Here is a 22,963-nt window from a genome sequence, read left to right on the forward strand (position 1 = left end):
TTTTCCATGTGTATTCCACCATGCAGAAAAACACTAGAAATAACCCCTGAAAATTTCAGAGTATATATAAACTGACAGATTCAATTTGCACTCATTCCTAAAATTCAGTTTAGTTTTTTATACTTTAAGATGAAGCAAACACAAAGAGAGCATTTCTACACATCCTTCTACCGATTAGAATTTTATGAAAATTGTGAGGAAGTCTGAAGAGTATTTTAAATAGCAGTTGAAGAGTATGGTCACAATCCAATTAACCCCTGTGTTTTCTTTATTTAGCATTTCTAATCTTAATTACAAGGATACTTACTAACTCTATTGACCTTCCATTTATGTTTACAGTTGATTATGCTAATGTTTTTTTTAAATGTAAACACAGAGCAACTCTTATTCTTTCAAATCTATTTACTCAGGACTATTCAATATGCTGGTATTGTCCATTGAAATTTTGGACTGGTAAGAACAAGCCTTGTATAATATCACCGTATTTGCACACCTTTTCCTCTTCTGCAGTCAGAAAAGCGAGTCCAGAAGATTTCATTTTTGTTTTTGATAATGCTATATTTGCCATGTGGTCCAAACCTGGCCAAACTGTGATTAACTTATCTATGGATAGTGGACAGGAGCCAACTTCAAATAAGAGTTTATGAAGCTGACACTAGTGATACTTAAGACTGATTACAGTCGAATGTTTGGACTGTTTTGGATTAACTGAAGTTAATCCAAAACAGAAGCAGAAGTTTCCAATCTCCCCATGGCTATGAGAGACTGAATATGGAAGCCTGGGGTGGGGTGGAGGGAGGCTAAGATTGTTCTTATAAAGCTATGGTTTAGCATTATGTCTGAATGCAATTTGTGTTAAATAATGTAGGACTACATTTCAGACACTGGTTGCGAATTGTCAGAAATCTTACTTCAACAATATGGCTACTTATAAGAATTGAATTCTTCTCATTACGATATGAATATAGACAATGTTGTCTCAAACAATTAGAATTATACATTATTATACTGGCTAATTAAAAAATACAAAAAGATGTTAAACATTTGTAGATTCCATACAGCTATATCCACCTTGAAAGTTACCCTTTAACAGTTGTATTTGCCTATTTTGTATGGACCAAAAGTTATCATATTTAGCTAGTACTTCATACAACATTATGTTTACTTCTCCACTTCTAGGTATGTACTCAAGATTGGATATCTAGTTTATTCCATTTCAGTGACATTCCCAACTCTCATAACAGCCTAGTTGCTTTCCATTATGCGTAACAGATCTCTCTTATTTCCATAATTACATTGCCCTATTATGAAACATAAGCATTACATTTTTAAAAGGTTTACCCAGTGACATATAATTGGAGGCTCTAACCATATTTTGTTTTATAATTCAGGATTTATGAATTTCAGGAAAAGAATATATGAAAGTGCTAGCCAGACTGGAACAACTCTCTTCAATGAAGCCATTACTTCATCAGCAACGTTAAAAAAAAATGCTACTAGAGACTCTGAAACAGGAAACTAAAAAACACACACAAAAACACAGATTTACTAATAATTTATTGCACAAATTAAGGTAATGAAACCCTTCAAACCATACTAAACAGTTGCAATGCAATATACTACAAGGAAGGTTGTTGTTGATTTTTAACTTCACAAACAAAATCAAATTATACAAACTTTTTTTTAAAAAAAACAAAACCTCCTTCACATGAATCGATTCTTTCCTCCCAAAATTGTTTTTTAAAAACATTTTAAAATCTTTGCCCGCATTAAATCTCTGAAACCATTTAAACATCAGAACGTTAACATTTTAACTTCAGAACTCCTCACTTCGGTCCTTTTGAAGTGCACTTCTCAGCTGTACAGTAAAATGGAAGAACAGGATTCAGTTTCCTTCTGATGTTAAAGATTTGCAGTTTCTCAACACTGTATCCAACTTGAACAGATGTTCAAAACAATAAATGGTATTCAAGTAGAAAGTGTGCATTTTTATTCTCTTTAGCAAGGTAGAGAGATGATGATGATGATGATGATGATGATGATGAAACTCACAGCATCCAGCATTTAGTCATGAACAAAAAAAGGCTTTTTTCTTTGTCTAGAAAGGAGCACTTAAGGATCCAAAATTCATGACGAGAAGCCCATCACACCAGATCAAATAGACAGTTTACATGCCAGCACAGCATACAAACAACCTCAACTTCCTTGGCAATTTCTGCTGCTGCAGTTCCCACAACGAAATGAAGAACTTTTTTCCGTTTGCTCCTTATGCCATAACAAGACAGTACTGGCCAACTGCATGTTCAAATCACGCTATGCTGCAAAGTGGCGTCTGGAAGGGGGAATTTTCAAGTAAGAAACAATGGACACAAGGAAGATTTCTTGACCTTTCCCCACGTTTGAGATGGAGTTTAGAACTCCAATTTTAAGGGGGAAATGGTGGCAGTTGTAAGGGAAAAATGGTCACACAAAGTTTAAACACTCCTCCCCTTCATCCGTTGCTTTTCCTTTAACATCAACTCAATGCCACCTTACAGCAAAAGAAGTGGCTGTGGACATTTGGAATTGCAAGCTGAATTTGATGGGGCCCATGTCACTGTTTGTATTTTAAATACGCACACAGCCCCAAAAAGTATGGGGGAGGGGAGCTAGCCTAACACTACTATCATGTGCCACACTCTCAGCCCATTGTAAAACCAGATCCCTGGAATCCTTTTTGTAATATTTAATTTATTGATTGCATTTCTATACAGCCCAATAGCCAAAGCTCTCCGGACATTTCACAAAAGTTAAAACCATCAGACACAAATCAAAACATAAAACAAACAACAGTAAAAATACACAATATAAAAATACTATATAAAAGCACAACCAGGGTAAAACCAAGCAGCAATGCAGAGATTTAGACAGCTTTAAAATACAGATTTAAAACAGCAAGGTTAAAAGACTATGATAAACTGTTAAATACTGGGAGAATAAGAAGGTCTTCACCTGGCTTCGAAAAGAAAGTAACATAGGTGCCAGGAGAACCTCTCTAGGGAACTCATTCCACAGTCAGGGTGCCACAGCAGAGAAAGCCCTCTTCCTGGTAGCCAGCACAAGGGCCCTACCCAAACAGGCACCACCACAGCGGGGGTGGTGGTGGTGGTGGTGGTGGTGTGTGTGTGTGTGTATGAACGTCTACAACCCTGTACCACCTATGATAAGGTCCTGATCCAAAATGGGCATCCCACAGTGGCATTTTTTTTTTAAAAAACTCACACATATATACACAGCTCTGCCCGCCATTTTAGTTTAAGGCTCCTCTCCAATTTTGTCTTGAAATTTCAAAACCCCTTTTTTCCTGTAAAAGAAAGCGAACTAATGGAGACAGACGGTTTTTCTTTCATTTTAATCTCCCCTCCCCCTACAGGGGTCTGGGATTTCAAGACAAAAATGGGAGGGGGAGAATATTTAGTTTGGCCTTTACAGCTTAGGAGAATTGTGGGAAAGCCTCAAAAGCCCAGCATCACACAATTCCCTGCTCTCCTATATATGTTCTTCCTGTCTCTTCTCTTTCCTTACTACTCCCAGAGCCCTGGTTATTTGAGAGCCCTTCTATTTCTCAAGATGCTTGTCCCATCCTTAGTTTACTTTTTTGTCACCCACCTGTTACTATGGTCATGCTTCAAAATAAGCCACCGGCCTCCATTTTAAATTTTCTAAGAATGTGCCTGGGCCCAGACAAGGCCTAAAGGCATTCTGGGGAAATAAAAATGGTGATGAAGGCTAGTTTCCAAGTAAATTCTTTTTATAATAATAAAAAATATTTTTGAAAATAAAAGAAAAACCAGGAGGAGGTAATGGCTTTGGCAGAAACCAAGGAGTGGTCTATGGGTATTGTTGCACTCATCAGTGCTGCACTGTACATTCCAGTGATAGGCAGTATATGGATGTGGCCAGGGTGATAGGAGATAGGAAAGCACAAGATACTAGGAGCAGCTAGACAGTGGAGTGAGTGTTTATGATCTTGAGACAACATACATGTCAGCAGGAGGGCGGGGAAGTGAATGAGTCCAATATTTTAAAAACAAGCCACTTAAGGAATGGATTGGCAACCATTTAAAACAAATTAGTTAAATATTTGAAATTTATAACCACAGCAGAAAAAGTCTGATGTCATGAACAAACCTACTGTGCTGGTTTTATTTTTCTTTAAACATAACTAAGCTTAAGATACGATTACAAGTAGGTTGCTGCTAACAGAAGGGGACATCAGTGGGCTCAGAGAAGTCCTTCAGAAAGAATTCTCAGTACCCCCTGATCATGTGAACCTGATCTGGGGAAGCATTAATGCTAAGCAATTATTTTAAACATTCTAGAAATGGAGAGCTAACAGGACTGGTCCTGTTTTAGTTAAGCAGGTGATACAACTGAACAGGATATGAATCCCTTCAAACATGACAATGAAACACAACCAAACATTACTTCAAAATACTATTCACTTACTCATTCCAAGGTTTTACTGGAAAAGGACAATAAAAAGAAAGCTATATATTCACACGGATAAAGATATAATTAGGGAGATGAGCTATCTAGATCAAAATCGCCATTAAGCTTCCTCTTCTAGGTAACTGAAGCTCTGCTAGACAGATTTCCTCATCTTCCTGGAGATGACAGAAAACTAGTCACTGACCTCAAGAGCAGAAAGCTTTAAAAGCAGGAAGCTGGAGAGGATAATGTATTTAGCTAACTCAGCCAGGGCAAAATTCATCTAATAAGTTATAAGTGAATTGGAACGAAGTGATTCAACAACATTATGGCATGATCAGTAGTGGCGGCCAACACATCTGAGACTATCATTGGTGATGAGATACCAAAAGGACACATATTGCTACAGAAAAACTAAGAACATACAACTCTGTGTAACGCAAACGTTCAAAAGCTTGGTTCAGACAAAACCACGCTGCTTAACCACAAAATGGTTAATGCATTCTGTTAACCATTTTGTGGTTAAGCAGCATGGTTTAGCGTGTTGTCTGAATGGGGCCAAAGGGAAGTGGAATTTGATGAATTACAAGCCACAGCAGATATGGGGCATGTCTACACCAGCCATTTATCCCGGGATCATCCCTGCGCATGCAAATGACACACACGGGATCCTGGGAGCAGGCAGGGGCGATCCCTCCATTTTCCTGGGATAATCCTTAGGTGTAGAAAGGGCCACGGTTAACTTAAAATTACCTCAACTTTTAGTTATTTTTCACACTAAATTAACTATTTAGCTTACTAAGTATCACACTCTTTAGGTGGCCTTAGGCAGGGGTCAGCAAATTTACTAGTCATCACCTTCTGGCAAGCACTGATACACCCAATCCCCCCACACACACGTCTCCCAAGCATAGAACTTAGGAGAATGGCAGGAATCATGTTCCAAGAGCCTCAAAAGTCCAGCATCACACAGTTCCCTGCTCTCCTTCTGCTATGAGCTGGGGAGCAGGATGAGATATTGTCTGTCACATCATGCTGCACATTGGAAACAGCATGGGGCGTTGTCTGAGTCATCTGAGTGCCTGGACAGCAGAAGCAGCAATCTTTCCCCACCGTCAGGGGAAATGGTGACCCGAATGTTGGCTGGCCATCAACACCAGCCAAAGTTTGTATAACCTGACTTTAGGAAAGTACACAATCCATTCTCATGCATTTGTTGAAACAGTTAAAATAATGGATAATATTTATAAGCACGATGAGTAGGAGGCAAACTGACCTTTTCATTAGTGTGCCATTCAGTTGCTGTTTGCATAATTATTGTTGTTCCTTGCCTCGATCCAAACAGAGAGGCGGGTAAGAAATTATTATTATTTATTTATTATTATTTCTCCTACAAATCATAGTTGTAATGACAATTAGAAATGCAATGTATGTTTTTAGTTCCAGTAATATCAACTGAAACACATATTTAAAACTGCTTTAACAGGATTTTTTAATATTAAAATGATCATACTGTGTCATTATTTTGGAGTTGAGTGAAGACACAATTTACTTTTCCAATGCTACTTCGGTAGAAATAGCCTCAGAATGGACCACTGTACTCAATGTACTTTACCTGGGCATAAATCAACTGAATGCAATGGGGCTTCTTCTGAAATGCATAGGATTGTGCTACAAGCCACAATTCTATTCCTATGCAAGGAGAAATCTAAGATTGGTTCTTAAAAAGACAATTGATGGTGTGCAATTGCAGGCTCACTCTAAAAACATTTTAAATGAAAGCCAAAATGAACAAAGGTCAACATTTTTCAAGCCACCTATATTTTCTTCTTCTGTATCTTAATTCTCTCCAGAATGAAAGGTGCATTTATTCCTTTGGAGTTTGCTGCTGCAAAGCAGGCTGACGTAATATTCTTCAGCTCTGCAAGACCTTTTTAGCCTCTGAGCAGACCTTTTCTCCACAAATAAATTAAAGAGATTTTGCTAATCTATCCTTAATGATACAAACATCAATTTTCAAAAATCAATTCCCCAAATACAAGCCAATCTGACCTCTTATCCCCAGCTTATTTCATCTTCAGTACTTCCAAAAGCAAGGTTAGAAGAACTGGAACCCTCACAAAAAGGTAGCTGCAATTTTACTTTTTATTTTATCTGATCTATTTATGTGCTTGCGACTTGTTGTACATTATGGTTTTAACTGTGTACTGCCCAGAGAGCCTCGGTTAATGGGCAGTATAAAAACATAATAAATAAATAATTTCCCACACCACCTTTTTAAGGGGTGGGAGCAGGGGGAATCCCTATGCATGTAAATAGAGCTCTGTATATATGAACACACATTATATACTCTCCCTTCGGTTTTTGTTGATTAAGCATATGGCAACAACAGCCTTGTTCTAATGCCACATTCTCAATTGAAAAACAGCATACAGAAGAAAAGTGGCAGAATAGCTTACTCCAGACTTCGCATGTGACAATCACTTCCACCCAAAGAGATATGACAGACCCTAGTGATAGGAGCACACTTCATTGTAACAGTTTTGGTTCAGTTATAAAAATTCTTATATCTCAAGACTCCATAAAATAGGCTAGAGGCTGACATGCCAACAGCTAAGCATTTTCAGCATTGTTAATGTGATCTCTGGAGATCATAACAACTGAACAACATTGCTGAAGAGTTACTGAAGCTTTGCAAGTACCTTTCTTTGGGGGTGGGGGTGGGATTGGAAGCTATACTGGCCATTTCCCAGACAATTGTACATATGGGTTAAAACCGTAATTAATTTGTCCATTGTCATGATTATCTGGGGAAGCCATATCTATATAGCTGCTATGTATTAACTTGCAAGTCACTGAAGTGTTGGAACTGTCTGGGATGTTTATACTGTCTTATTGTCCTTTTGGATAGTGTTACGTTTTCATTTTCAATCTTCAGTTTCAATTTACAGTTACACTTCACTTCGCGCAATTCCTTCTCAACCACTTCGTTTGCATGCCTTCGTTCCATTTATGTGTAGCCTTTTAGAGCTATTATTATTATTATTATTATTATTATTATTATTATTATTATTATTAGTTTATCACAAAATATTTTCCAATATTTTGGAAAATATTCCTCAGGCCTTGAAGCTTCAGACTGGCAAGGATGCTAAAAACCTTTACTTGACTCCTAAGATAAATTACTGTTTACCATTTTCTCTTTCTCTCATCCTCACAGTCCCCTGCTCCACATTGTTCAGAAAAGACCCCTGACCTTTCAGATAAGTTTTTTTAAAGGGACAAGTTTGAAAAGAGGTTGGGAAATTTTCCTTCCATGAACTTCCTCTACAGTATGACTCTATGCATGCCTACTCAGGTGACAGCCCCACTAAATTCAATGGGACTTGCTCCCAGGAAAGTGGGCAAGTATTAACTTAAGAACGAAATCATTCAGTTGTAGCGAAGGTGAAAAGTATCTTACTGCACAGCAATCTTTTACATTAAACTACAACTGGAAGACAGCCACAACTAGGCTGAGGAATCAGCATCAAGGTTTCATAATTTACGAAGGACTTCAGTTATACAGTTGCTTGGCACTATGCCCTCTGTCAGGGACTCACTGATTATTCTAGCCAGCAAAAGGCCAAACTCATCCTGACTGGCTTCATTTTCAAACATAGACATGATGCAATTCTCAAGAACATACTCCACAATACTGATAAGTGATAGCAACAATTATCTAAAAGGAATGGGATACAACTTGACCAGTACTTCTAACACAGTTTTCAAACTAGCTGCTCTCAAAATCACAATGTAGTATTTTTTTTTTAAAAAAACACACACTACTGGAGCTATTACTGGTTGGGACTTTGAGCAAACCAAGTAACAAACACATGCTTTTTGGTTGTCTACATCAGAGAACAGGATGGATAAAAATAACGTTTTCTTTCAAAATACATATTTAAAACTCGATTAGCTTTGAAAGTAAAGAAGATTTTTTAAAATATTTTTAAAATAATTAAATAGTAAACTTTCTCATTTTAAAAAGAATACCATACCTACAATTATATTTCATCATAACCCTGCCATAAAATGCCATGAAAATGAATTAATGGCTCTCACATGCACACACATCAAATTATCTACTAATCAAACATGGGCATTCATTTCAATTGTTCTTCTCATGAAAATGGCTCTGTCTAGCGTAACTACCAGCTCGTTTCTCAAAAGGTTAAAGAGATTAACATTCTGGGCTTTCTGTTTCTTTAACAGAAGTCACATGTGCAAGGACACAGACTGGATTGGATTCCTGTTGTTCTGTGTTTATTTGGTGACAGATAAGACCCAGTTTACATGTAATGGCAATCATGAGTGAATTAAGTTGCCAAAATCTAGTGGGAATGCGCAAGCAAGTGTGCTGCCTCCGATGCGCTTAATACTAATAAAAAGGTAATCAGAGCTATTAAGTGCCACTACAGTTGCAACAGAACAGAACACTTACCTAGTACCCTGCCATATTTCTATTTTTGGAAAGACAGTGAATTCCATGATCATCACTTTTCCAGTAAAACGTACAAATACTTTTGAAAGGTTTATCTGTAGCTCTTGCTAAGATGTGAAATCAGGCATCCATTTACATCAGGTTTTCTCAGTTTCCATAAACAAAGCCACTTTTACCAGACATATTTTACATACTCCATCTATTTATAATTATCACTGATCTTCTATATAGGGACAAAGAGGGTTTTTTGTTGTTTTAAATTACTACACCACAACAGTCTTTTGTGGCTAATTTCATAGTGCATAAAGTTCAAGTAGCATGCCTCTCATATAAATCTTTTACAAGAAATTAGACCTAATGATGCATTAAAGCTTAACAAGAGGCTGATCTCCATATCAACAGTCAAGGAGAAGAGAGTTGGAACAGGCTTCGACATCACATAATAAACCTGTATTTATAACCAAGTTACATTGCACCACAAGAGTTTAAAGTACATACGCCCATATCATTCAAGAACCATATCATTCAAGAACCTTAGCATTTTACCTACATATTAACTCTTCAATGATTCTCAACTCAAATTGACATGGAAGGAATATAAAAGACCACAACTGAATACCGATCCAGAGGAAGAGGAGGATAGGAAATAAATATTATAGTGTATTCTAACACATATGCCAAGCTAAGGAGGTGTATAGCAAGCCTTCATCAACTCTCCTACATCCACTGTTCAGTTACTTTGTTCTTTTTGAATCTGCAGATTTTAGTGCAAATGAAGCTTTACTAGTGCTTTGTGTAGTGATGTTAACACATTCCAATGAATATTTTAAAGGTATTCAATAATTCCTAAAACTCAAATTCTTTGCATGCTTTCAATGCAGCTGCATCACAGAACGATGGAGCCAAAAACACGACCAACCAAAGTGAAATCCTCCAGGCTTCAATAAATAGCAGATGTAGATTATTATTATTATTAAAACTCAAGTACATAAACATTCAATTGTATACAATTAAGTAAAGCCTTACAGTTAACCACTCACAAGCTACCAATTCCCTTAGCAGATCAACAAATCTACATGAAGGCAATTTTTTTTGTCAACAACTAAACTCTCTATACCTATCTGCAAAACTAATTTTCATCAAGTCTCAGTAATATGTCAGGGGTATTGCCTGAAGGTTTGTTATGGAGCCACCTTGCTTGAGTTAAGGAGGTCTTGACCTGGTCAGTGCCTGCCTGGGAGGCTGCCTGGGTGACCCATATATGATCCCTTGATATAAATGGAACTATATTGATATAAATGAGAACTGCATAGACAAAGATATGATCTGGTTCACACATGCTAGCCCATGGCTTATCTAACCCATGTTTTATTTATATTATTTATTTGTTTTAAAAATCTATACTCCTTTTATTTTATTTTTAAAAAATCCCAAAGCAGTTTATAATATAAAATTATGATACAATACAATATAGTCAACTATTAAAACAGTAAAACAATGATAAAAACAATAAAAGATCAATGAAAATAACAAGGAATAGTTGGCAATACTAATAGTAAGGGAAATGCCTGGGTAAAAAATTGAGTCTTCAGTGGTTGGCAGAAATACTCCACACCAGCAGCCCTCCTGATCCCCATGGGGAAATCAGTTCATATGAAAAGCACCACAACTGAGAATCCCCTACTGGTATCATGACCAAATGAGTTCCAGTAGGCCGCAGTATAGTCAACAAGCCTTTCCTCTCAGATGTAAAGACCAGGGTGGCCTAAACAGAAGAAGGCAGTCTCTCAGATAACCTCATTCTGAGCTGTTTAGGGCTTTATGAACCAGCAATAACACTTTCAACATGGCTCAGTAGCTAAGTGGCAGCCAGTGCAGAGCTTTCAGCACAGAAGACATATATAAGAAGCTCCACTGAGCAATCTAGCCGCCTCATTCTTCACTAGCTGCAGCTTCCAAACCAGTCTCAAGGACAAAAGTTCATTATAATAGCCCAATCTTGAGGTTACCAATGCATGGATCACAGTGGCCAGGCTAACCCTATCGGGAGATGTAAAAGCCCGTGAAAAAACAGAAATTTCAAGGGGGGGTAGAAACAGGTTTTTCCCGGGAGGGTTTCCCCAAAGCCTGTTTTTTTCCTGAAAAACTGGAAAAAATGGAAAAAATGAAGAAAAGATGGATTATGGAATGTTTTATTTTAGTATGATGAATAAAATGTTTAAGATAAGGTGTTCATATATTTACTTCTCCAAATGATTTCTAAAAACTATGTACAGTATCAGATTATTACAATTTCTGTGCATCGAGGACAAGCAAGTCCTAGGTTGCAAACTAGGAATACAACTCTCAAATGCAAGAGCAAAATGCATTTCTGCCTCTAGGGGGCATTGCCAGAGACTGAAACCGATAGTGGTAGCTATAGCTCAGGAAACGAGTCTGATTAAATTTCATGCATATTCATTTTATCTTGCTCCTCCCTTTTTCTCAGTTCTTTTTATGGGAATGGGTGCTTTATGACTGCTTGATATTATGGAGGACTAGCAGAGACATATATATATATATATATATAAGGTCGATGGTTTCTTCTGTGTTTTTTAAAATTGTTTTTTGCCTGCTCTTCATAAACTGGCAAAACCAAAGAGGTTCCTTACAGTTCAGGGGCTTGTAGCTCCATTTGTTACATAAAAAAAAGTAACAATTTTAAAACGTAAATTCAATTTGTAATAATTGTTTGAATACACTGTACTTTTAATATACCAAATGTGATAATTTTATGCCAAACTAACTTGTACATAATTATATTTTATGTTCCTAAAGCAACAAAGTGACATTCAATCTGTAAAAAGTGCTATTACATTTTTCAATTTTCCCAAAAATTTCCATTTTTTCATTTGGATGAACACTATACATAATAGTATAAAATTTTCTTCTTATACAGACAGGCATCAGATTTCATTCCTAGATACAGAGGTATACCAGCAGCAGGATCAACTATATTTGAAAACATTCACTAACCCCACAGATAGAATTTCACTATTACATTTTTCATCCTGCCATTCATCCCAATAGCGCAGAAATTTACCATTTGGTCAGTATTTATGTCTTAAAAGGAACTCTTCTCAAGGTGTATTCTAACATAAAAATCAGGCTAAAACACAGCTTATGTACAGGGGGTATCCCAGTATAGTTATCAATAATGCTGAAAGGCGAGTGGATGCAATCCCAAGATCTACGTTACCACATGCACATATTCCCATTTATCCTATGCCATAATGAAAATTATACGTAAACATTGGCATATTGTGAGTCATTTACCTGGCTGTAGTATGACATTGACCTACTCCAATTTACAGACAGTACCATTCATGGCCATTTTAAATGCAGAGGATGTTCTGAGTGTGCATTATCTATGCAAACTGACACATTTGAACATCCAATTGATGGATTTTTTTGATGGATGTCATTTTTCTAACTGCAACACAAAATGGGTAATTTATATTATTATTTGTTTGTATTGTATATAGGAAAAACCTCATGTAGTGTTAGAACATGTATAATAGAATATTGTTCAAAGTTAAAACATCAGGTTTTGGATGTACTATCAGTGCAGCATTTTATTGAGAACTCTCATAATTATAATGAGTTCAAGTTCCTGGTTATCAATAGAGTATACCCTCACAAATATAATTGGAACAATTATGACAACCTTCATTTAAGGAAGGAAGCCAAATGGATTTTCAAGTTGGGCACTGTGCAGCCAACTGGTTTGAACGTGAGTTTAGAATTGGCATCTTTTTTGGGAAAGTGACTTATTTTTGGGAAAGTGACTATGGATGGTCTTTTTTTCTTTTCTTTTTGGCAAGAAAAAAATACCTCTGTTCTAGCTTGTACTGTATATTGTGAGTATTACCTGTACCTTTAAGATACATGTATATAAAATAACCTGAAAAGCAGAAATAAACACACCAGACTGCAGAACTTGCCGCCATTGAAGCTGTTTGATCCGAGTCGCCGGGTATTTGAGGTTTGAACTCATTAATGCTCTTTCGTTGGTCTGTTAATTTTAGTATGTTAATTTACAACTTTTCCCAATATAGGAAAAAAACTGGGATTTGCTTCCAGATTAATCTATATTCTACAAGACCAGGGATGGGCAACTTCTGGCTCTCTAGTTGTCTCAGCCTAGAACTCCCATTATCTTTCACCCCTGGCTACACGTCCTACTTTACTGCCACTTTTTATCAAGATCTCAAATCGTCTCTTATAACTCCTCTCATACAAAAAATTCCAGGTAGGCTAGATGAATTCTACCCAGAGTATCTTTTGTCAGACCTGAACTATCAGGTCACAGTTAAAGTGGAAGAGAGGTGATATATCAAAATTGTTGAAGGTTCTACAGGTGGGTTTTTCTTGTTTTCTTTTATTGGCGTTTATACAGTCCTACATTTAATCTCTCATTTTTAAATGTTCTTATAGGCAGGTTATTTGTCATAATAAAATGACTTTGAAACTGACACATCTGGCTATGCTGGCTAGTGCTGATGGGAATTGTAGGCCAAAATATTGCATTCATTTCCTACTGGTAGGTTTCCCCACAAACAGCTGTTTGGCTACTATGTAAAGGCAAGGGTGGAACCAAGTAATCTTCAAAAATAAATATTTGCAAAAGTTTTATTAAAGTGCCAAGGTGCCTACGCGTTTCGAACGCAGCTGCGTTCTTCCTCAGGGCTGTTATCTAAAAAACAAAGAAGTCCTTTGTATCATAATATTTACAATTAGAGGCATTTTACAAGTATCTGTACCTTAAAAAATATCTAATATCTAATTAAAAAAACTTTAAAACCATATGTATAACCAGACATACAAACTGCAATCAAAAAGGTGTAATACATCATCATTCAGCTAATTAGAGTATATATACAAAATATACCAACCAGGAATAAATTATCTGTTACAATAACAAACAACAGTATTTACTTACAGCATTCGTTAAGTTGTCTACAGAAAGCTGCTAGACTAGCATGATACAGGAAGAAGTGAGATATATAGAGAGGGAAAACAGCCCTTGACAACTAGATGGAAACAGATGTTTCTTATAACAACGCCGATAGTTCCAAAGACTCATTGAGGCCGGGGGGATAATCATATTAAGCCTGATGATCCATCTGGCCTCTCTCTCTAAAAGGATCCTATCAGATTTATTCTTGATTATTTCTATAACCCAGAATGATAAATCTTTTAATTGATGTGATTTCTCTTTCCAATGGTGAACTAATGGTGCTCCTTCTATTCCACATTTGATCTTGCTAATATGCTCACCTATCCTGGTTTTAACACTTCTTGTAGTTTTGCCAATATATAGTTTATTACAGGGACAGATTATGCCATATACTACAAACCCTGTATTGCACATGGTAAAATCTTTCAAAGGATATTCTCTGTTATCTGTTGGATTAACAAAGTGCTTTAATATGAGGGAATGACTGCAATATTTACAATGTCCACACGGAAAATGTCCTGCAGGTGGGCCTGATCCTGGTAGGAGGGACTGCGTAGTCAAGGTTGTAATTGTTTTAGTTCTGTTACTTCTAATTATACAGTCCCCTATGCTTTGTGTTCTTTTGTATGCAATATAGGGTTTCTCATGACAACCCATGATATCCTTCACTAAAAACTAGTATTTATTTATAGAGCGTCTTAAAGACATACTAATATTGTTGAATGGTAAACTGCATATCAATCTGTTATTAATCTTTTTTGGTTTAGACCTCAAGAGGGTGCTTCTATCTATATTGTCTACTTTTTCTTTTGCTCTTGGTATGCACTTTTCTGAGTAACCTCTCTGTAAACACTGCTGTTGTAAAGTCCAAGATTCCTTTTCATAATCAGATTCCCTAGTGCAGTTTCTTCTAATCCTAATCAATTGGCCATATGGGATGTTATCCCTAATATGTTTGGGGTATGAGCTGTCATATCTTCAGAGCTTATTTTTATCTGTGGGCTTTCTATATAATTTGGTACATAATTTCTCCCCTTCTTTTTCTACAGATATGTCTAGAAAATTAACTTGTTGTACATTACTGTTGATTTCAAATTTAATGTTGTCTGTTCTGTTATTTAACCATTTCCAAAATAGGATCAACTCTTCTCGGTTCCCTTGCCATATAAGAAACACATAATCAATGTAACGACACCAAAACTTGATCTTATCACAAAATGGATTATTTAAGGAGTATACATAGTCCTCTTCATATTTTCCCATATATAGGCACTGGCTACTATGTAAACAGAGTTCTGCCCTAGAAGGACCTTTGACCTGATCCAGCATGGCTCTTCTTGTGTTCTTAAGAGCATTGTTCTTACTCCCACCACTTTTGTGAGTCTAGCCTCTACCCACCAGCTCCAAGTCAAGTGACTCCTGGAGGATAACTATATACATGCAACACAAATAAAAATGTATACACAACATATAGAATTCTAGCTTTATAAACACCGAGTCATATGTACAAGTATTCAAGAGGACAGGGGTTTAGGATTCAGGCTCTGGAAATGTTTACAATTCTAAGGAGCCAGAATGTGCAATTAAGATTACAATGCATACATGTCTACTCAAATATGTATCCCCACTGAGTTCAATTATGTGTTCTTCAGGTAAGTAGAGTGTAACTACTGTAGCCTTAGGCACCAGCATTTTATTGTATTTTTTACACACATGGGTGACTAAACATATGGTATTTTTCCTATTCTGAAGGATGGACTGCTGAGTATAGAAAGCTGAGCACTGTGGAAGTCTAACAGATCTTTGGGATTCAGAGGTAATGTCTTTCTGGACAGGGAAAGCATCCTAGGTAATTCATCTATTGCATCATCACATGTAAGATTTGTGGGGTACTACCGTATTTCTTCGATTGTAAGACGCCATCACTTGTAAGATGCACACTAATTTTAGTACCACCAACAGAAAAAAACACCCTAAGACACACCCGCGATTCTAAGACGCACCCCATTTTTAGAGATGTTTATATGGGGAAAAAAGTGTGCCTTAGAATCGAAGAAATAGGTAGATATTTTGAATGGGCTGTTATCAGTGATTTTATTTGCAAAAACCTTGATGTTTAGTGCTTACCAGAAAACAACTAAACACTGCCTTTGTAGCATCTTAATAAAAAAATTTAAAATTGCATTTTCTAGAAGTTAATTATATTATACTTCAATTACCTTTAATACACAGACACACATGGATTTAACCTATAAATTAAAACTTTGCACATTAACCAATATTGTTATTTATTCTAGACAAACAAAAATGTATGCAGGGTTTGATCCTGCCTTACTCCGAAGGAAGCTTGGAGTATGGCAACAAGAGAGAGGGCCTTTTCAATGGTGGCCCCCCAATTATGGAATGATCTCCCTGACGAGGCTTGCCTGGTGCCAACATTGTTATATTCTGAGCAAGTGTGGTGTAGTGGCTAAAGTGTTCGACTGGGAGTCAGGAGATCCGGGTTCTAGTCCCCACTTGGCCATGGATACCCACTGTGTGACTTTGGGCCAGTCACAGACTCTCAGCCCAACCTACCTCACAGGGTTGTTGTTGTATGAATATATGTATTATTGCATTTATATCCCGCCTTTTTTCCTCCAAGGAACCCAAGGAGGTGTACATAATCCTCCTCCTCTCCATTTTATCCTCACAAAAACAACTGGCCCAAAGTCACCCAGTGGGTTTCTATGGCCGAGTGGGGACTAGAACCTGGATCTATTGCATCATCAGTGTCGACACTCCCAGTCCGACACCTTAGGCACTACACCACGCTGGTGAGGATAAAATGGAGGAGGAGGAGGATTATGTACACTGCCTTGGGTTCCTTGGAGGAAAAAAGGTGGGATATAAATGCAATAATAAATAAATAATAATAAAATATTTTCGGTGCCAGGTCAAGACATTTCTCTTCTCCCAAGCAGTTAAAAACATATGCTGAGTTTTTAACTGACCCCAGGACAGTTGTTTTAAATGGATATTGTTGTTTTTATGCTTTTGATGGTTTTAATTTTTTATATTTGTTTTTGAAGTTCACTGTTTTTAACCTTTGTAAACCTCCCAGAGAGCTTTGGCTATAGGGCGGTATATAAATGTAATAAATAAAAAAATGGGTGATAATGACAACTACTGACTTCAGTAGGAAATTTATACATACAAAGGATCAGAATAAGGGAGCAATCCTATGTGTCGTTGTCCCCACCACCACCACCAATAAATTGTTCAGTTTCTGGGCTCCGAGGTCAGAAACAGGGCTCCAACCTCAGAGCACAGAAATTGTGCTCCCCGTCCCCCTCTTGGCCAGTGCAGTTCTGGCTATGTCTCCATGCTCAAAAACAGAGGGAGGAGGTAGGAAAAGGGGAGATACCCAGGGCAGGAATGGAAGGAGACTGGGACAGCAGCCACATGACTTTCCCTATGGAAACCCCAGCCTCCTTCTCTGCCCACTGAAGTGTCACTGCTAGATGGGCAAAATCACACATCTAGCAAAAAAGCAGGGCAGCTGGAAGTGAAGATCGCCTCTGCGTTCAAGCAGCCCTGCATTGGAAACTCTGCAACCTCAGAGTTCAGAGGTTGCTGACTCTCCTCATAAGATTGCGCCCTAAGCTACAGCATGAGTTCTAATATGTTGAACAGTTCAAAGAATCTATACCCAACAAAATTCATAAGCTTGGCATACTGAAAACCAAATGGTTTTTTCAAACATACACACATTTGTGAATCCAGTTTCATATTTTTGGGTACTCACAATTCCTTTGCAATGAAGAAGTTTAAACAAACTTGAGGCTAAATACAGAAACCAGTCAATACCACAAAGAAATTTTTAGAAAACTCAATTTTTTAGTGTTTATACATTTCTTACAGAGTGCAAGCAATGATCCTTTCAGACAATCCTTGCCTATGAACATGCAACTAAACTTCAGTATCTTTTACTGTGAGTACACCTGTCTCTCTGCATTGTTGACTGCCTTTTCTTGCTGTGCTATATCTGGAATACACTGTGGAAACAACCCATCTTCCAGCTCTTTTCAGTTCAGTATAAAATTATCACTTATATTAGCAAAAAATGTCAGCATGCTACAGTGGGCTGGAGCATTTTAATGCTGGTATTTCACATTTTGTCCCTACTATATTTTGCATTGAATGAAATTAGCCTTAGTTATAGTACTACTGTCACATTGCTTAGCAGTGGGAGGTACTAAGGGCACAATTCTATACATGTTTAGACGGAAAGAAGTCCTACCACTACCAGCATGCCCCAGTGTTAACTGGGACATGCTGGGAGTGGTAGGACTTCTTTCTGTCTAAACATGTATAGAATTGCACCATAAATTATTTCAGGATTTAAGATCAATGCAAGCTTGACATGCCAATTTTGCTAGTTTCACGCACAAAAATTGCCTAGGGTTGTTATTCCTCATGACCGTACATATAGCCGTGGGAACGGAAGGGTCATTTTCAGTAGCGCAGAGAGATACAATACCACGGTGCAACATTTATAGATGCTTTTCAGTGACCTCAATATTCCTATGTCTGTTCCCAAAAATGCTCCCTCAAATATATACCCGTGTTTAGAATTTCTGGATCCACCCTGAACCTGTTTTGGAAGCATTAAGAAATGCTCTAAATGCCTGTTAAGGGGACATGTTTCTGCACATACTTCCAATACAAAGGCAGTATATAAATGCTCTAAGTTAAGTAGGTAAATAAATAAATACATAAATTTGTTCCCAGTAGCTATTATGGGTGGTGTAGTAGCTAGAGTGTCGGACTGGGAGTCGGGAGATCCGGGTTCTAGTCCCCACTTGGCCATGGAAACCCACTGGGTGACTTTGAGCCAGTCAGACTCTCAGCCCAACCCACCTCACAAGGTTGTTGTTGTGAGGATAAAGTGGAGAGGAGGAGGATTATGTATGCCACCTCGGGTTCCTTGCAGGAAAAAAGGTAGGATATAAATGCAATAATTAATAAATAAAATGGGTGAGGGTAGAAGTCATGAGACAGAGTTCGTTCTCTCTCTCTCTCTCTCTCTCTCTCTCTCTCACACACACACACACACACACACACCTCTACATCCTTGGTGAGGCCAACTAACCCAAAGGGAGAGTGGGGGTTGCGGAAGGCCAACAATTGTTCCTTTGACTCAGTGACACAGAAAACATTGCAGCCTCATGGACATAACCACAAAAGGTTTCAACCCTCTTTAAAAATCTGGGATGGACTGGAGAACAACAATTACAGCTCATTTGAACAGGGATGGGGGTGAGAGAAGGGAAGAGTAAAAAAGAAAAGAAAAGAGAGGGTTCTCTTTCATGGGAGGACAAATAATAGCTGTCTACCAAGACAAAGGCTGGGAGAAAACAAGCGGTACATGTTCCTAAGCATGGGCCTGAAAGGAATAGGCACAGGCAGGAAGGGAAGCAGCTCCCCCAACCCTTGAGAAGCTGAAATGCACTATTATTGAAGTAGTATATACTTATTATATTTTCTGAAATGAGATAGGAAAGTAATAGGAAGGAGGTGAGGCTGCTCTGGACACAACAGAAGGAAAGGAGAAACTCAAGGCTGTCCCCAGCAAATGGTCATAAGCTTTCTAGGAGAAGCAGCAGCAGCAGCAGCAGCATTTCTATCTTTTTGGAAACAGGAAAGAAAGGCAGGTGTGACAATCTGCTTCATGTCTCACAGCCAGGCAAAGAGGGTGTAGTACTTGTTTGCTATCCTAAACAACACACATGAAGCGGTGGCAAGTAGTAGAGAGCCAGTGTGGTGTATCGGTTAGAGCAGTGATTCCCAAAGTGGGCGGTATTGCCCCCTTGGGGGCGGTGGGATTGCGTAGGGGGGCATTAAGAGGCAAAGGGATGGCAGGGGGGTGCTGGCAGGGGGCGCTAACAGGCAGAGGGGCGGCAGGGGGGCGCTCGAGGTGGTCTCTCCAGAAGGTCCTAAAACCCAGGGACCGAGCAGGAAAGAGCGGCAAATTCAGCTACTCTCCCCACATCGCTCCTGCTCAGGAAGGACTTTCTCACTCACGCAGCCACTCTCTCCTCCTATCTCAAGCCCACAGTGGCCCCACCAGAAGTAGGGGGTAGGGGAAGCGCCCACAGGAGGCAGCAGAGCAGGAAACAGTGGCGAATTCAGCTGCTCTGCCCACTCTTCTCCTGCCTAGAAGGGTCCAGGGCTTCTTTCCTGCTGGAGCCACCGCCGCCTGCTCGCTCGCTTGGCCAGAGCTGCTCCCTCCTACAAGCTGCCCCGGCAGACCTCTCGCAATAGTTGCTGCACAAGGCGGGAGCAGCAGCCATGTGGTGGAGAGGAAGGAGCATGTGGAGGACAGCGGGCAGCAGTGCAGCTGCCAAGAACAGCAGTCAGCTGGCAGGCTGGGTGGGGAGCAGGACTGCTTGTGCTGCTGCAAGGTATCACCAGGCTCCCTTCCCCTGTCAGGAGTTGCAGGTTGGGGCCGTCTCCCCTCTGAGCTGCTGCCCTCCTGTCCTAATCAGCCCAGCAGCTATTGTGAGGCTTGGGGGGAGGGGGGGGTTGGAGAGAGAGAGGGGGGGAGGCTTGGAGGGAGGGGGTTGGAGGGAGGGGGTTGGAGAGAGAGAGAGATGCTGTGTGTCTGTGTGTGTGCTCCCACCCCCCCAAAAAACTGGACTACAACGGGATTGGGAGAGAAAAGAAAAGGGGGAGGGAGAGAGAATTGCAGTTCCCCAGGTCCCTCCTGGCTAAAGAAGATTCAGCAGCACCTTTTTCCAGAATGCTTGCTGAAACCATTCCTATCTGCCCTTGCTTATTTCAGGGTGTCCAACCCCCTTTTTTCAAGCGTTCTTTTGGTAAACATGGTATGTGTGTATCTTGTGTCACCATAAAAACAGAGCTGCAACACAATCCTAAGTATGTCTACTCAGAAGTAAGCCCCACTGAAATCAATAGAACTTACTCTGAGGTAAATGTGCATAGGATTCAGCCTGAAAACAAAGAGAGGATGAAGAAAAGACAGGAGAAAATGAATTGTAGAAATAGAATAGCAAGGTAACTGTTGGATATTTAACCATATTTAAAGACAATAAGTACAGTAAAATTACTGCCCCTCTACTTCAGTCCCAGCCAGATTTTCTATAGGAAAACTGTACCAGGTGGCAGATAATTATTTTAAAATTTTAATTAAAATACATTATCCTTTCCTATAACAAAATGGTGCTTACTCCTAAGTAAGTGTGTTCCACTGAAGAAGGAAATCCTATTTGATTCCTGTATTCATGCTAGTGTGACACGATAAGTTAAAGGCACAATTTTATGCATGTTTAGACAGAAAAAAGTCCTTCAACTCCCAGAATCCCCTCTAAATGGGAAGCACCTGCCCCAGGCTTGCTGAGGGAGGGAGGGAAAAGAGAGCAAACGCCTCTGTTTGCAGCCAGCGTGGCGGGGCACACCAATTGGATTTTGAATAAAGTATTCAATTGTTACTGTTTTGAATTTTATTGTTATTATCTTCCTCGTTGGGTCGTTGAAAACCACTATTCTGAATAATGATTTTTATAGTGTAGGGTAGGGGGGCGCTGGGCATGAGTTTGTGGAACCAAGGGGGCGGTGACCTGAAAAAGTTTGGGAACCACTGGGTTAGAGTGTTGGATTGGGACTCACAGGGTGGCTTTGGGCCACTCACTGACTTTCAGCATAACCTAACCCACCTCACAGGGTTGTTGTGAGGGAGGAAAAATGAAGAAGGGTGAGAATCATGTGAACTGCCTTGGATTCCTTGCAAGGGGGGGGGGAAGCAGGATATAAATGTAATAATAGTAAGTCATAAATAGCATCGCTGTCTTACCCACTCAAGAAACGCAGAGGATATTAAAACCAAAACACGCACTGTCCTCCTTTCACACACTGAACGAGGAAAACGTGGTAGCAGATTACTCTACACAGGGCACAGCCACGCGGGATTGAGCGCTGGGGAGTAGGGGACGCAGCCTTGTCACCTCCTCCCGGTCAGAAGAAGGCAATGGGACGAGACGACAACAACAACGCGAGGAAAGTGTCCTATAAGGCGCAGGGCACAGCGCCTTATTTCCCGCTTGGCCGAGAAGCACGCAATGGAAAGGAAGTGTAACTGTGATCCTACCCGCACCAGCCAGTAGACGAAGGCGAGCCCAGGAGTACCTATCGCTCCGCTCGTCTTTAGCATACAGAGAGAAACAGCACTTCTTCACACCCCCTCCTCGCACACGCAGAAATGCGGGCGAGGAAAGAGAGAGGCTGCTTTCCGTTCGACCACACACAGAGGGGAAAGAAAAGCCGCACGTTTCACTACAATGGAGTCAAGGGACGGCAGTGGGCGGGAGGGGGGAGGCGTCCTCCCCTCCTCCTCCACCACCACCCCACCGGCATCGCCACTGCAACCCCCGGGCCCTCACGAGGCGCGCGGGTGGCAGCGCTGCTAGGCAAGCCGCCGTTCCAAGCGAGCTCGCTGATGCTGGTCTTGGATTATGTGGGGCAGGAAGAGGGAGAGAGGAAAAAGAAGGGAAATTTCTTACCAGCTCCTCTTGCGGCGGCGCCGGCGAGTCGCCCCGTCCTCCTCACCCATCCTATTGCCTGAGAGGGGCCCGGGCTTGGCCCCCTCCCCGCCGCTTTGGCGGGGAGGCCGGACCAGGAGCAACGCAGCAGCAGCAGCTACTGCTGCGACGGTGCTTTGCAGCTCGGCTAGGGCCGAGCTCAACCACAGCGGCCCCGGGGCCCGCGGGAAGCGACCTGAACGTGGCTCGTCTCTCAGCGCTGCTGCTCGTCGCTCCCTTCGCACCGCAGGAGGAAGGAGCCCTGGCCGAGCAGGGAGCGTCTACGAGCTGCCCGCCCGGCCGGGGAGCGTGCACGGCAGCCTCGCCTCACCGGAGCCAGGGAGTGTCTGCAAACTCCCCACCCGGGCGGCGAGTGTGCGTAACCAAACGCCGCGCGGAAAGGGAACGTCTCCAAAGTGCGATGTAAGAATG

The 22,963-nt window shown here is 40.1% G+C and overlaps 1 protein-coding gene across 1 annotated transcript in view; it reads right to left on the bottom strand.

Annotated features, from left to right (window-relative positions):
• Window positions 1-22,629, bottom strand: part of MGAT5 (alpha-1,6-mannosylglycoprotein 6-beta-N-acetylglucosaminyltransferase) — a 147,573-nt gene extending 124,944 nt beyond the window's left edge. Inside the window, exon 1 of the mRNA XM_063116606.1 lies at window positions 22,514-22,629. The gene's annotated coding sequence lies outside the window, so the exon portion shown is untranslated. The remainder of the gene's footprint in view (window positions 1-22,513) is intronic.
• Between the last annotated feature and the right edge of the window lie 334 nt (window positions 22,630-22,963).

This window comes from Elgaria multicarinata, chromosome 2 (genome assembly GCF_023053635.1).
Source record: "Elgaria multicarinata webbii isolate HBS135686 ecotype San Diego chromosome 2, rElgMul1.1.pri, whole genome shotgun sequence".
In the NCBI taxonomy this organism is placed as follows: Eukaryota; Metazoa; Chordata; class Lepidosauria; order Squamata; family Anguidae; genus Elgaria; species Elgaria multicarinata.